This window comes from Ammodytes marinus (assembly GCF_949987685.1).
Source record: "Ammodytes marinus genome assembly, chromosome: 15".
Lineage (NCBI taxonomy): Eukaryota > Metazoa > Chordata > Actinopteri > Uranoscopiformes > Ammodytidae > Ammodytes > Ammodytes marinus.
In genome coordinates this window covers 22148311-22160921 of record NC_137219.1, presented here as the reverse complement: position 1 = coordinate 22160921, position 12611 = coordinate 22148311, and positions in this window count along the sequence as shown.

Below are 12611 nucleotides of genomic sequence, written 5' to 3'. Positions count from 1 at the left end.
TTTTTTCTATTGCAGTTTTGCTCAATAAATGTTCTTAAAACACTTCTGTACTATGTGAAATGTGTCCTAGTAATACAAAAGTACTGTAATAGCTGCCTAACCAGTATTTTACCAAATTCAGAAGCATTTACATAGAAACTAAAAGATCAAATTAAAATACCGCGATATAATACCGTTACCGTCTATGCCTCAAATCATACCGTGATATCAATTTTAGTCCATACCGTACAGCCCTAGCCGGATGTGACAGATTTGGAAATATTTACTTAGACACTTTGTTACAATGACTGTAAAGGATTGATAAATGCAGGTGCAGACACAATTCAGGTGTTCATCAGGAAAACATTTCACAAGTATTGTAAGATGCCTATATCATCTCTTCCAATAAGGTCCTGGTTAAGTCTAAATAGTTATATATTTAGTTTGAAAAGCTATAGCCACAAATTAATCGAAGTGATTGGCATAATATTTGTGTTTCTCATCGGTGTGCATTCAGGGGCGTACTATGAAATGAATAAATGGATATACAAAGAAAATGGAACAAATATATATTTGGCGTGGGATGGAAAGGCGAGAATTCATGATCTCAAATGCTATTAATATAATGTCTCATTATGTCAATATGACCCGCCTGGAGTACAGACATTAACATTATTTTTATAATGATGAGAAAACAGTTCATAACTGGGCTAGTCTTGTCTTTATGTGAATATTTCATTTGTTAACTAGGCTCAATGTGACCCGAGGCGTAAAACAAAAGAGCACCACGGTGCAACTGAGCTCTCCTCTTTATGAGAGCTAGTGTTGTTTGCCTTTGTATGTGCCACACCAAGGGCTCTGGTAACACAGTAGCCTAATTTGTAAGCATGTGATTGTAGTTTAAAATGTAAATTGCGATCCCAGCTAAGGTTTGTGCTGCTTGTAGTACGGAATGAATACAATGTCCTGGAGCTTTTCTACAGAATGCCATGTGTGGAGGCTGTTACATCATGTAACAACTGTTGTCCTTTTGAATTCCATTTTAGTGAAAGAGACTTTCTTTGGTTTTCAGTTGATGAAGATGTCATGGATAGCAACAGAATTGAGCTCCTTGGCGACAGAGGAAAACATCTTGGCCCAGAATCAAAAGGTGCCATCTGCCCCAGAGCCCTGTGTCAGCAGTTTATATCAACATGGTGGAACCACATCTCTGTGAGCAAGACGTGGCTGAAGCTCAAACACTCGCTCACAACCCACGGCCGGGGACAGAACAGTGGGTGGAGTGGAGAGAGAGATGCAATCTTCTCAGCTAGACAAGGGGCTTTGATGTGAGCCAAAGATGTCCGGCCTTTCCTTAGCGGGTGGGGGGGCTGTGTCGTCCCTTTAGGTAAATATGCCTCCTCTCTCCTCACCATGAGAACCTGTAGGTGTGTCTGGGGTGATGCTGTCGGCTGTCTAACTATCTTCACTGCCAATATCATTATTCTGAGTGAGTCAAACGATTCATTTCCAGAATCTGAAATGCTTTATTGGCCAAATGTACAGGAGTACACAGGGATTTGACTTTTAATTTATTTTAATATAAACAAAGCCTTACATGTGGTTATTATTTAGTATATTATTATACATTTATTCTTAAATGTTACTCTGTTACCCTATTTCTTCCTATGGAAGTGCACCTGTTGCCTAATCAAAGGACCCTCACTAACTGATATGAACCAAATGACTCCAATATGATAACCATGTTACACACTTGATTTGATTTGATTAAATTTATTTCAGACATATCAAACATACAAAACAAAAATGAAAAGCATGGAAATACAATAAACAAATTATGTTCTCACAAAAAAATAAAAAATAAAAAAACACTGACTTCATATTTACCACCAGCGGTGACAGAACGCCTGTGGAGGTGTTCGTCCTCTATGGTCTAATGGCTTTAGTCGTCTGGAAAGATAAACAGCAACAGAGAGCATGTTATTACATTTCCTGTTCAGAGCCAACTCACACTGCTGACATAGACACTAGCGTTCTCCTGCCCCGGGGCTAAGCTATAGCAGCAGACTCCACTGAACATAATTAACACATCTGAATCAGTGTGTTACTGCCATGTGTTCTCCAGCTTTCACCATCCACCAATCAAGGCAATTACGGTACAGTCTCAGGCCGTGTGTGTGTGTGTGTCTTTGTCTGTCTGTGTGTGTGTGGCGGATCTTTTCTCACTGAACTCCCGGAGCTGGTGAAAACGTTAAATTGTTGCAGTTAATCCTGTCAGAGGCATTTAAGATAAGTACATTATATTTAGTTTCAATATGTGAAAAGAGATGCCACACTGCCTTTCTGCATCTTCATATCTGCCTTTGCTCTTGTTCAATTCAACTCTATTAATCCCTGTGGAGGGAATGGATTTAAAGGCAAAGAAGAGTGCCTCCGACCACATGATAAGGGACATAGAAACTGAGTCATGGTGAGAGAAGGGGAGCGTGTGTATTTTACAAAACTATAGTACAGTGGAGACAAGAGTGAAGTCTTCATTGCGAGAGCTCAGTTTGCAAGGTCTGTTTTAATAAAATGTGTTCGGGCCAGCTGTTTAAAACAGTGGGTTTGAACTATGGATACTATACTGTATAGTATATGTTGACAGGTATGTCAACAAAGGAGGCCCATCGTAACTAGCAACATGGCCGTTTACAGAGGCTAGGCTATTTATCAGCACTGCATTTTGTTTTCACCACACACACGGTAGGCTACAGACAGATAACGGATCGTCAAGAGATATAAACTGATAACTAATATGTCTGCACATCAGCAAAATATGATGTATTGCCCAAAATTGCTAGCACAAATCTGGTATTAAAAACAAGATTTTTGCTTCCTGGTATTACAGAAAACTGTCAGCGAGACAGTTATTGATTTCCCCTGCCCTGCAATCAAAGCTGTTAGTAAAGACTGGAAAAAACAACATTTTATTTCCCTCTGCACCTCCTTTTAACGCCACGGCTGTGTGTGTAAACCAATAATTGAAGACATGGGCAGTCACAGCGTGTTATTGTTGGAGTGCAGCATGCTACCAGTGCACTTATAAATACCACCATTTCCTCAAAGAAAAGAAGAAGAAAACTCACCTAGAAAACGAATGTCACTCTTACACAATCAATAGTGCTGTGCTTTACCATAACATGTATTCAATTCTAACAATACAATCAGCGTGCTGGCTGTAATATGCAGGGTTATTGTTCCGCCTGGTATGGAGCTGCACTCCATGAATTCTGTTTGCGTAATCCTTTTTCTCAATTGTCTCAATTCTCAATTTGTCAAGCTGGAAATCCCTCAGTTCAAATCAAATGAAATCAGTTTTATTTGTATAGCCCAATATCACAAATAGACATTTGCCTCAGTGGGCTTTACATTCCATACAATATAATACAATATGACACCCTGCCCTTACACCCTTAGCTCGGCTGAGAAAAAACTCCCAGTAAAAAACCCTTTACCGGGATTACATTTTTTTTTTAAATAAATCTCAGGGAGAGTCGACAAAGTAAGGGATCACTCTCCCAGGACTGATATGCTGCAATAGATGTCATAAGTAGAGAAAATCACGAAGGAATTTGATCATCGACCAGATGTTTACATGGTAATACTAAAGTAAAGCGCGAATAGCGTGGATGCAGGAGGACTTCAGATGCTGCCATAGGGGGGACTGGATCCACACCATCTCGTTTCACCAGGAAAACTAAGGTTTCCAGCGCCGGGATTACATCCTTCGTCTCCAGGCGGCGTCCTTAACCACTGCAAAATCTTCCGCGCTGATGATCCATTCTCAGATGCTGCCAGGGGGGGGGGGGGGACCAAATCCACACCGTCTCACCACCAGGGAAAACTGGAAGAGGACAGACAGGCAACCAATGAGCGAAGCAAAAATTAATTTAAAGATTGAACAAGCAAAAATGTATTTAAAGATTGAACAAGCATGCGAGTAGAAAGAGTACTATCCTGATGGACGGTGAATCAGTGCTGATGTGAGGCAACAGCAGACAGGAAGCGTCCTTTCCTAGGACAGATGATTCCGCACAGAATTCAGAGTCAGTCGAGTAGCATGGAGAGTGCTTGGTAAGGCCCCCGAGCGGCACCGGGCAAGCGGTCTTCCGTACACCACATTTCCCACGTCCGCCACTCACTGATTGTTTCAATTATCCACATCTCCTTTGAGACCGACATTAGAGGAGGATAAATCAATTACACATACTGGCACAAATAAGCACACAGTAGAAAAACACCTTTAATGACTCCATTCACAACACATGAGTGAGTAAGAGGATTTTCTTTGTGTCATCCTAGGTACAGTGGGGCTTCTACAGGTCTGTGGATCATCATCGTTGAGTAACAACGACAATGCTAATGTAGAAGAAAACAAACCCAATTTGTCTATATTTGACCCAATTTACTGTAGAAATTATGGAGACCAATATCAACAAACGTTGGCAAATATGACCAAAGCTGACCAAAGCTATCAGCATAGCAACACAAAGGGCGGAGTCCAAAATATGTATTATATGGCTTGTGTGTTCTTTCCGATACCGGTTACTACTCGGTATTTTTTTAGTGTGCTTTACTAGCCTAAATAATTTCGCTGGTATCGATTAAGTCAAACTTATACCTTATACTGTCTTAGCCTATTTTGTGTGTGCGTGTGCTGACCTCCGCTCTCTGTCCATGGTGCTGAAACAACGTGTTGAAATCAGTGTTTTCACTTTTCTCTACAATATGCATTGTGCATGTGAGATGAAGGCCTAGTAGGTTGTATTTTGGTGCTTAGTATGAGAAAGAGAGAGGGAGAGAGAGAGAGAGAGAGTGAAAGAGGAGAGATAGCTAGAGAGAGAGCATGAGAGGGAGAAACTCCAGGGATTGTGTATAGTCAGAATACAGGACCATCGGCCTAATGCGCCTCCTTTTTTACTAATCTATCAAACAGCACTTCGGACCAATGCGTTCCGTTTTCGTATCATAGAACCGTCTGCCCAGTGGCATTTCGATCTAATGGGAAATATTTCGGAACATTGAGACATCGGAATAATGAGGCGTCGGAATTACGGCATGGCCCCATGGGATTAAGCAAAGTATACATTTGTGTTGTTTCAGGCTAAGATTGTGTACATGATTAAATGTTTCTATTTACACTTAGTGGAATAATGTTTCAAAGGACTAACTCTAAATATGGGAAATGTAAGTAAGAATTTAACAAAAGAAAATGCTAATTTAAATGTGTTTTGCACAGTGGCAAATTAAATTGCTTGCTGAACGGGAATGCAAGAATGATTAAATTAAAAGGAAAATATTATTCTTTGGCAAATTAGGAAAAGAGAAAATGAGGATCATATTGATATTTATAGCGTGTTTTGATTAGACATGGCAAAGATGTTTTCCTGCCATCCCTCTGATTGGGAGAAATGCCAACAGCTCTCATCAGCTTTGTTTCGATCAGCAGCAGGAATCTGCTTCAGCACAAAAAAAGGCCAATAACTTACTGTATGCTACCAGCCCTGCACCAACACAGCAGTGACAGAAAAAGTGATTGACAAGCGTTCTCAATAACGGCTGACTCCACCTTTTTAAAATGGTGAGATCTGCTTGTGACATTAGTACAACACAGTATGACAGCCCACGTTACCCCAGCAGAGCAAAGTACAAAGTATTCCTCAAAACACCTTTGACTCAACACACTTGACATATACACACAGTTATCTTGGTATCAAACATATGACATGTTGATGCAGTAAGTGAACTGATGCTCTGACACAGTGCCTCTCTTTATGACACACCGGTGGCTGTGTGGTATTTAGCCCGTAGTCCTGTGGAGATCTCTGACCTATTCGCTTGCCTCTGGACAAATGCTGTCTCTACTTTTATGTCACTTCATCAATCCTTGCAGTTAAGGCCCTTTGCTGCTGCAGCCACTCTCACAATGAAGATATGGTTTCTCTGCCTGCATGTCTGGACCGGTGGGATGATTTGTGGATCTTCTTGGCAGAGAGCATTACTTCACTCAGACGATGTGCTCAGCACAACACTGGACCTGTGGCATCGTGTCAGGGATTGAATGCGTCAATCTGCTGACCTTCTAAGGCTATTGGCTGCACTGTGACTCAACTGCCTCTCTATGTCATCTGACAATTAAGCTTAAAGGCCTACTTCACCGGTTGGAAGGTGTATTGAACTCGGAGATCCTATGAAGTATAAATGTGCAAAAAAAAATGAAATCGGATCATCCTAGCCTGAGAAAAGGCAGAAAGAGTGTTTTATGGTCTCAATGTCTAACCCTACATTTCTCTTTCTGTGATAGTTTCCTAGCTACCTAACATAAACCAGCTTGTTTAGCTTTTGCCTGGTTCCATGCCATACATCTGACTGTCCATTATTCCCACAGCGCAATAGTCTGACGTTTTAAGTTGGAAATTCCACATACATTCATCATGGACTAAAATCAGTTTTGAGAGACCTACTATAAACTTCTAAAATATGGTCAGTATTTTTAATATGGTGACTCAATCAGAGTGCCAGTTACATTTTGGGCTGGTGGGTGGGTTAACTGTCCTCTTTCTACCTACTTCGGGTGAAACTAGTAAGAATGTGTTGATATCCAACTTAAAACTAACTTTCCCCATTCAACCCCCATTGACATTTTAACTTACTATATGGCTCCTGGGTAAATATTTAAACTGCAGCTGTTTCCCATTTCAGGGAACTCATTGGAAGAAGCTTTGTAGGCTGAATCAGCACCTACTTCCTAAATGATATGGCCTCCAGTTTTAACTGAGTGGGGTGACTAAACGAATGATCAGGGAGATTATCAGTGTGTAAAATACAAATGTGTGTGCATGGTTAGCCCCATGTATGGAAAACCAAGTGCAGCCCCTAGATCAGGGGTGCCCATTACGTCGAAGGCATTGTGGGTAGATCGCGAAGGCATTCTTTAAAAAAAAAAAATATATATATATATAGCTCAATATAGGCTCCTAATCTTTGAAGACCCCGAACAACTTTATTTAAAAAAATAAACAATTGACTGGCTCATTATAGGCCCCTAACCTTAGGGGTGGGGGGCATACAGAGATCTGGCACCAGTACATTTTTGATATTTTTTAAATTACATTGTTCGTGGCTACGAAGAGCAGGGGCCTATATTGAGGTATACTGTATATTAAAAAAAAGAAAAAGACTTCACAGAGAGATTTTTTAAACCTGTAAATGTTTTCTTTTCTTTTTGGTAATTCTGTGTCCCCAAATTATTCCAGAAAATAGTACTACATAGCTCACATGGACGCAGCTGATTTAGCCTTAGTATTCTTCTCAAAATGCACCAGATTTGATACATTTTACTTTAAAAGTCTCATATTTTTCTGAGTATTACCTTAAAATGATTTGTTTATTAATCAAAAGAAATATTACACATTCTGTGTTGTAAGACGGACTCTCAGGGGGCCTACGAAACCTCTCAGCCCCAGGGCCTAATATGTTTTGCTTTTTTATAGTAGGTAGATCTTCTTGACTTGGTCATTATAAAAGTAGCTCACAAGCAGAAAACTTGTGGGCACCCCTGCCCTAGATTGTTGAGTATTTTTGAAGTATGGGGTCCTAAGGCAAAGTTATTTTGTTACCTTATAGACATGGGAGTACAGCACAGTCACTATAAGGAGTTTCGGGGAGACGTTCACTGGATCCCAATCCAGAGACCGTGTCCTTGGTAGGACGCGGTCTACGCGGTCTATGAAGGCCATAGCCTGTGAAGGCCGATTCGAAGGCCGATCGAGCGTTGTTAAACGAGACGGTCTCCGCAGGTCTACGTTTACGAGCATTTCCGGTTTGCGTGACGACTCGTCTCTCCTGTGCTGCCTAGCAACCCTGATTGCTGCCAACGGAAACAGCCTTGTCAATGGAGGAAAAAAGAAAAAGAAGTTGCCTACCAGACGATAAGAAAAAAAAGTACAAGAAAAAAAGAAAGGAAGATAAAAGTTAAGAAGATGGAGCAACACGTTGCTGTTTTATTATTTTAAATTTTATTTTATGCCATCTCTGAAAAAAACACAATGAATCTTGGGATATGTTGGGCCGCGAAGGATCCATCTGTTGCAGCCTTCAAAATCGTGAAACGAAGGCTGCATTTCTCGGCCGCATATGAAGGAGCCTTGCTAATGGAACAAGCCTTTGTGCGCCGCTATGACGCAATCGGTCTTCAAATGCAGCCTTCCTAGGCTGCAACCCCTGGATTGAGATTCAGCTTTGGTGTAGCAGTAGTCAGCCTTGTTTTGGTGCAGAAGGGGCCAGAACAATAACGTTTTTTTCTCCACATATGCTAAACGGAAGAAAACTAAATATCCGTTCAATTGCAAGCTAAACTGAGATTTTTTCCACAGCTTTAGTTTACAGCGCTTTATTTTTGTATGACTCCGCCAATCAGCCTCTCGAGCAACTGCTAATTATTCAAGAGTCTCTCTGACGGCAAGCTAAAAATGTGGAAACAATCTCAGTAAATAAAACCTCATGAATTGCCCAACGTGCTAGAAGAAAATGTGACGAGTGTGCCTTCCCAGTGGAGAAAACATGGTCGCAATACAGGCTGTCCGACAAACTAGAAAAATATTTGGAACTGTTTCACCAAAAATACTTTTTATTTGATTGGCTCCTGCCATCTCGTATTCTTCAGTGACTGCACTTTCTCACACACACACACACACACACACACACACACACACACACACTCTTCCCCCAGGAGGCTAGTACTACCCCCCCTCCAACCCCAATACAAGAGGAGCATGATAGCTGTAAGCCGCTCGCCTCACATGTCATTTGGTTTGAACTAATGAGCAGAGAGAGAGTTTGCTTTTTTTAATCTCCTTTGATGAGTGACTCCTGTCCCAGTGGCTCGTGCTGTCATTAGCTTGACACCGGATAGAAGTGAAGTCCTGAAAAGAAAATGGAAAATTGATTTACCTCAATTTTCATCCGGAGCAAATAGTTCATCGCCCCGTAATCCCACGTGACGGTGCATAGAGAGCGAAGAGAAAATAGTGCCGCTGCGGGCATCCTCATATGGAAAACACAGCGTTCTAATGAGCAGCTATGCCATAATTTCACCGTGCTGCACCACTATTAATGCAATGTGAAAGACAGTCACCAAAGTCTAATCTGGGCGACGTTTCAGTGGGATTTATTTGGAAAGCTATAGTTCTATTCTAATTGAGATTTGAGGCATATGTTCCGGGCAGAAGTCAAACAGAGATGAGGGGGACTCATGAAAAAGCTGAATATTTGATTTGCTGAGCCTGGACAAAGTGCAGGATGTGTAATTACATGCCTATCTTCTTCATTCACGGACGGTCTTGTACATCATTTGAAAGAGATGAAGGAATAATACAGTCAGGAAGCACTGGCAGTAGCAGGGAAACCTTTCTGGGACTGAATGTATAAAGCCTTTTAGAGTACACTTTAAAAGGTCACATACAATGCAAATTTTTTCAGGGACAAAATTGTCAAATTGTCTGTCTGAAAATCAGACTTGCATATATATATTGAAGCCAGGTCTTAAAGAGACATGCTCTAAAATGGAGCATTTCTGTCACAACTTCAGCCAGTATTTAGTTTTCATAATTTCTGTTTCCTGTTTTTTCCACACTAACTCATTCCAGACCCTGCCACTCCCTCCTGCTCTGCACTAGCTGCTAATTAAATTCACCTGGCCTGCCCCATACTCACCTGCTCCTCATCAGCCCTCAGTATATAGTCAATTTTCCCTCAGTCCTTGCCAGATTGTCTAGTGTCTTTACCTAGCTCTCCAGCGTTCTATATTATTCCTGCATTGTGATCCTGCCTGCCTGTTCCCGTTTTGACCTGTATGTTGGACCTTGGACTTTCCCCTTTGCCTGCTCCCCTGGAATTGTTTGCCTCGCTGATTGATAACCTTATTTGTCATCTGCTTCTTATTAAAAGCTCTTTCTGAACCTGAACTGTTTCATGTGTCGTGCTATTGGGTTTTGCCTGCCATGTTGTGGAAACCTGACGGCCTCTGCACACATCCTGCATCTACCTCTGGAGCGCGTCGCCTTACCTTACTGCTGCGTCTCTCGGACTTGTCTCGGACACACATGAAACGTCTCAGCAGCTGCTGCTGCTGCAGCGCTGCTTCTAAAAGCCCTATCATTCTACATAGAGTTTTCATAGATAATTCCCATTAAAAATGAAGTTCTTTCGTATCATTTATGATTTATATTGAGTCTAATATTGAGTCCGCCCCATTGCCTTTTTTTTTTTTTGCCACATTTTCGCTTGTTGGAAGTTTTATTTTGAAAGGGACACACCAGGAAATGGTGAAACTACAGCGAACGCTGCCGGTATGAAGTCAATATCACTCTCAGCAGAGTATTTCTCTATCAGTTAAAGCAGAGAGATGCGCGTCTGAGGTTGGATGTGTGTGCCCGCTCTGGGTTGATTACACGGTCAGTGACAAAGTCAGACGCAGACGCGAGGTAGACGCGCAGTAGAGGTAGGATGTGTGTGGAGGCCATAACAGTTTCAATCAAAAAGCTGAAATTAGGAGATTCAGCAATGGCACTGTGAGAAATATAAAGGGTTTTTTGGACATTAAACTATAAAAACATCTTCTTGTAGAGAACCAAATGAAAATGTTTAATCTAAAAATGTGCATAATGTGACCTTAAAGTATATTACATGTTCCCTTATGTCATGTTGAGTATTACATGTCCATGTATATATGCCTTGGATATGTCCTTTGTTGAAACCGAAAACTGGGCTTTAAACCGTTAGACAAGGGGTGTCCAAACTACGGCCCGCGGGCCGCCCGCTTTTTATTGGCCCGCGGCCGATTTTAAAAATATAATGCAATATGGCCCTTTAAAAAAAAAATCTTTTTTTTTTTTTTTGCATTTCTTAGTTAACCCACTAGTGCAGGGGTGTCAACTGATTGATTGGCCCTTTGCACATTTTAAAAATATAATGTAATATGGCCCTTTTAATTTTTAAATAATCTAAATGCACTCATTATATTACAGAGAAATATGTCCCATAAAAGAAAAAAGCACCAAGGCCATCCCAGAGGACCCTGCATAATATTTTAATTTAAATTAATATTATTATGGAAAATCCATGTGTCCTTCTCCAATAGCTTCTAATTCATCTGACACAGTGTTTAAAAAAAAATTCATACAAAATTCTTCAGCTTTAGCCTCTTAAATTCCCTCTCAAAGTGCACCAGATTCATGCATTTCACTTTAAAAACTTTAAAAAATCTCCCGGGGGGGCATACCCCCGGACCCCCCTTGGAGGGGCGGGATCTCAGCTGGCTACTGTTTTCACCAAGCTGGACATTAGACGTAAAAGCAGAAAACACTGGGTGTATCAATGGCATTTAACAAGAGGGGGGATGTATCTTTTTACTGTGCAAGTAAAGTGTTGCCGTGAAGAAGGATTACAATTTACGAAGACACTATGAAACTAAACATCAGAGCAGCTACATGTCCTGATAAATGTGTTATTTTTGCAAAGTGGCCCGGCCCTTCGTAGATTGTTCTGTATGTGGCCCTCAGTGAAAAAAGTTTGGACACCCCTGCGTTAGACGTATGTCGATGTAATAACTACAACAATAAAAACGAGTGATTCATATTTGGCAGCTTGTAAAGCTTTCAGCAAAATATTTGGCTCATCAAGAAGTAAAGTGTGAGTCCACAAGCATATCCTTAACATGCGGTGTTGCTCCCCAGCCCTGTGGTTGCATAGCGTTGCGCTCTCGTGATAGAAATATACTGCAGCCATGATAAGTTCTCTAATGGAGCCTGGTTAATTTAGTTTGTTAATTTACATTCACCTTCTCTGACGTTCTTTTACTCATTATTACCCACACCTTAGGCTCTTTTTCTTCCTGTTTACTTTTATTATCCACTTAGTCAAGTCCATGTTGGATTGAATCATTCAGCCAATAAGCATAATGGTTCTCTAACGTATTCCTCAAAAGTCCAATATCTAAGCTGTTTGTGGTTTATTATAATAATACATCAGCTGTTCCCACATTCTGCTGCCTCAAACCCATGTTGTTACTGTAGGCTACTGGCAATCATTTATCTCTATTCAGGGACTGCACTGTCATTCAGTTAGGCAGCAAAATACCTAAACAAATATTTAAAAGATATCCATATATCTGACACAATAGGTTGAAACCAGTAGGGCTTTTCGATGATTTGGTGGAAGGAGCCCGATTTGCCTGCCAAGCTCACAGTCGAATAGGCGCAAAATTTGATTATAAAATAAAGAAAATTCTGTTTCGGTTCGGTTCGTTATACTATAAATAAGTCATTAGCTTTTAATCGACCGATTTGCGTGAATTAATCACCATTTATATACCGAGTCATTATTATGACAAGTCAAGAAGGCAAACTGTAATTGTCTAGTGTGGGGAAACAAATTCAACTATCTAAATCAGTGGTTCTTAAAGTGCGGGCCAATGGCGGCCCGCATAAACATATCTGGCGGCCCACATTGAATTATAAAAAAAAAAATATATATAAATTTGTATTTATTTTTTAATTGAAACGCACGGAGGGGATGTCCCCCCCCCCCCC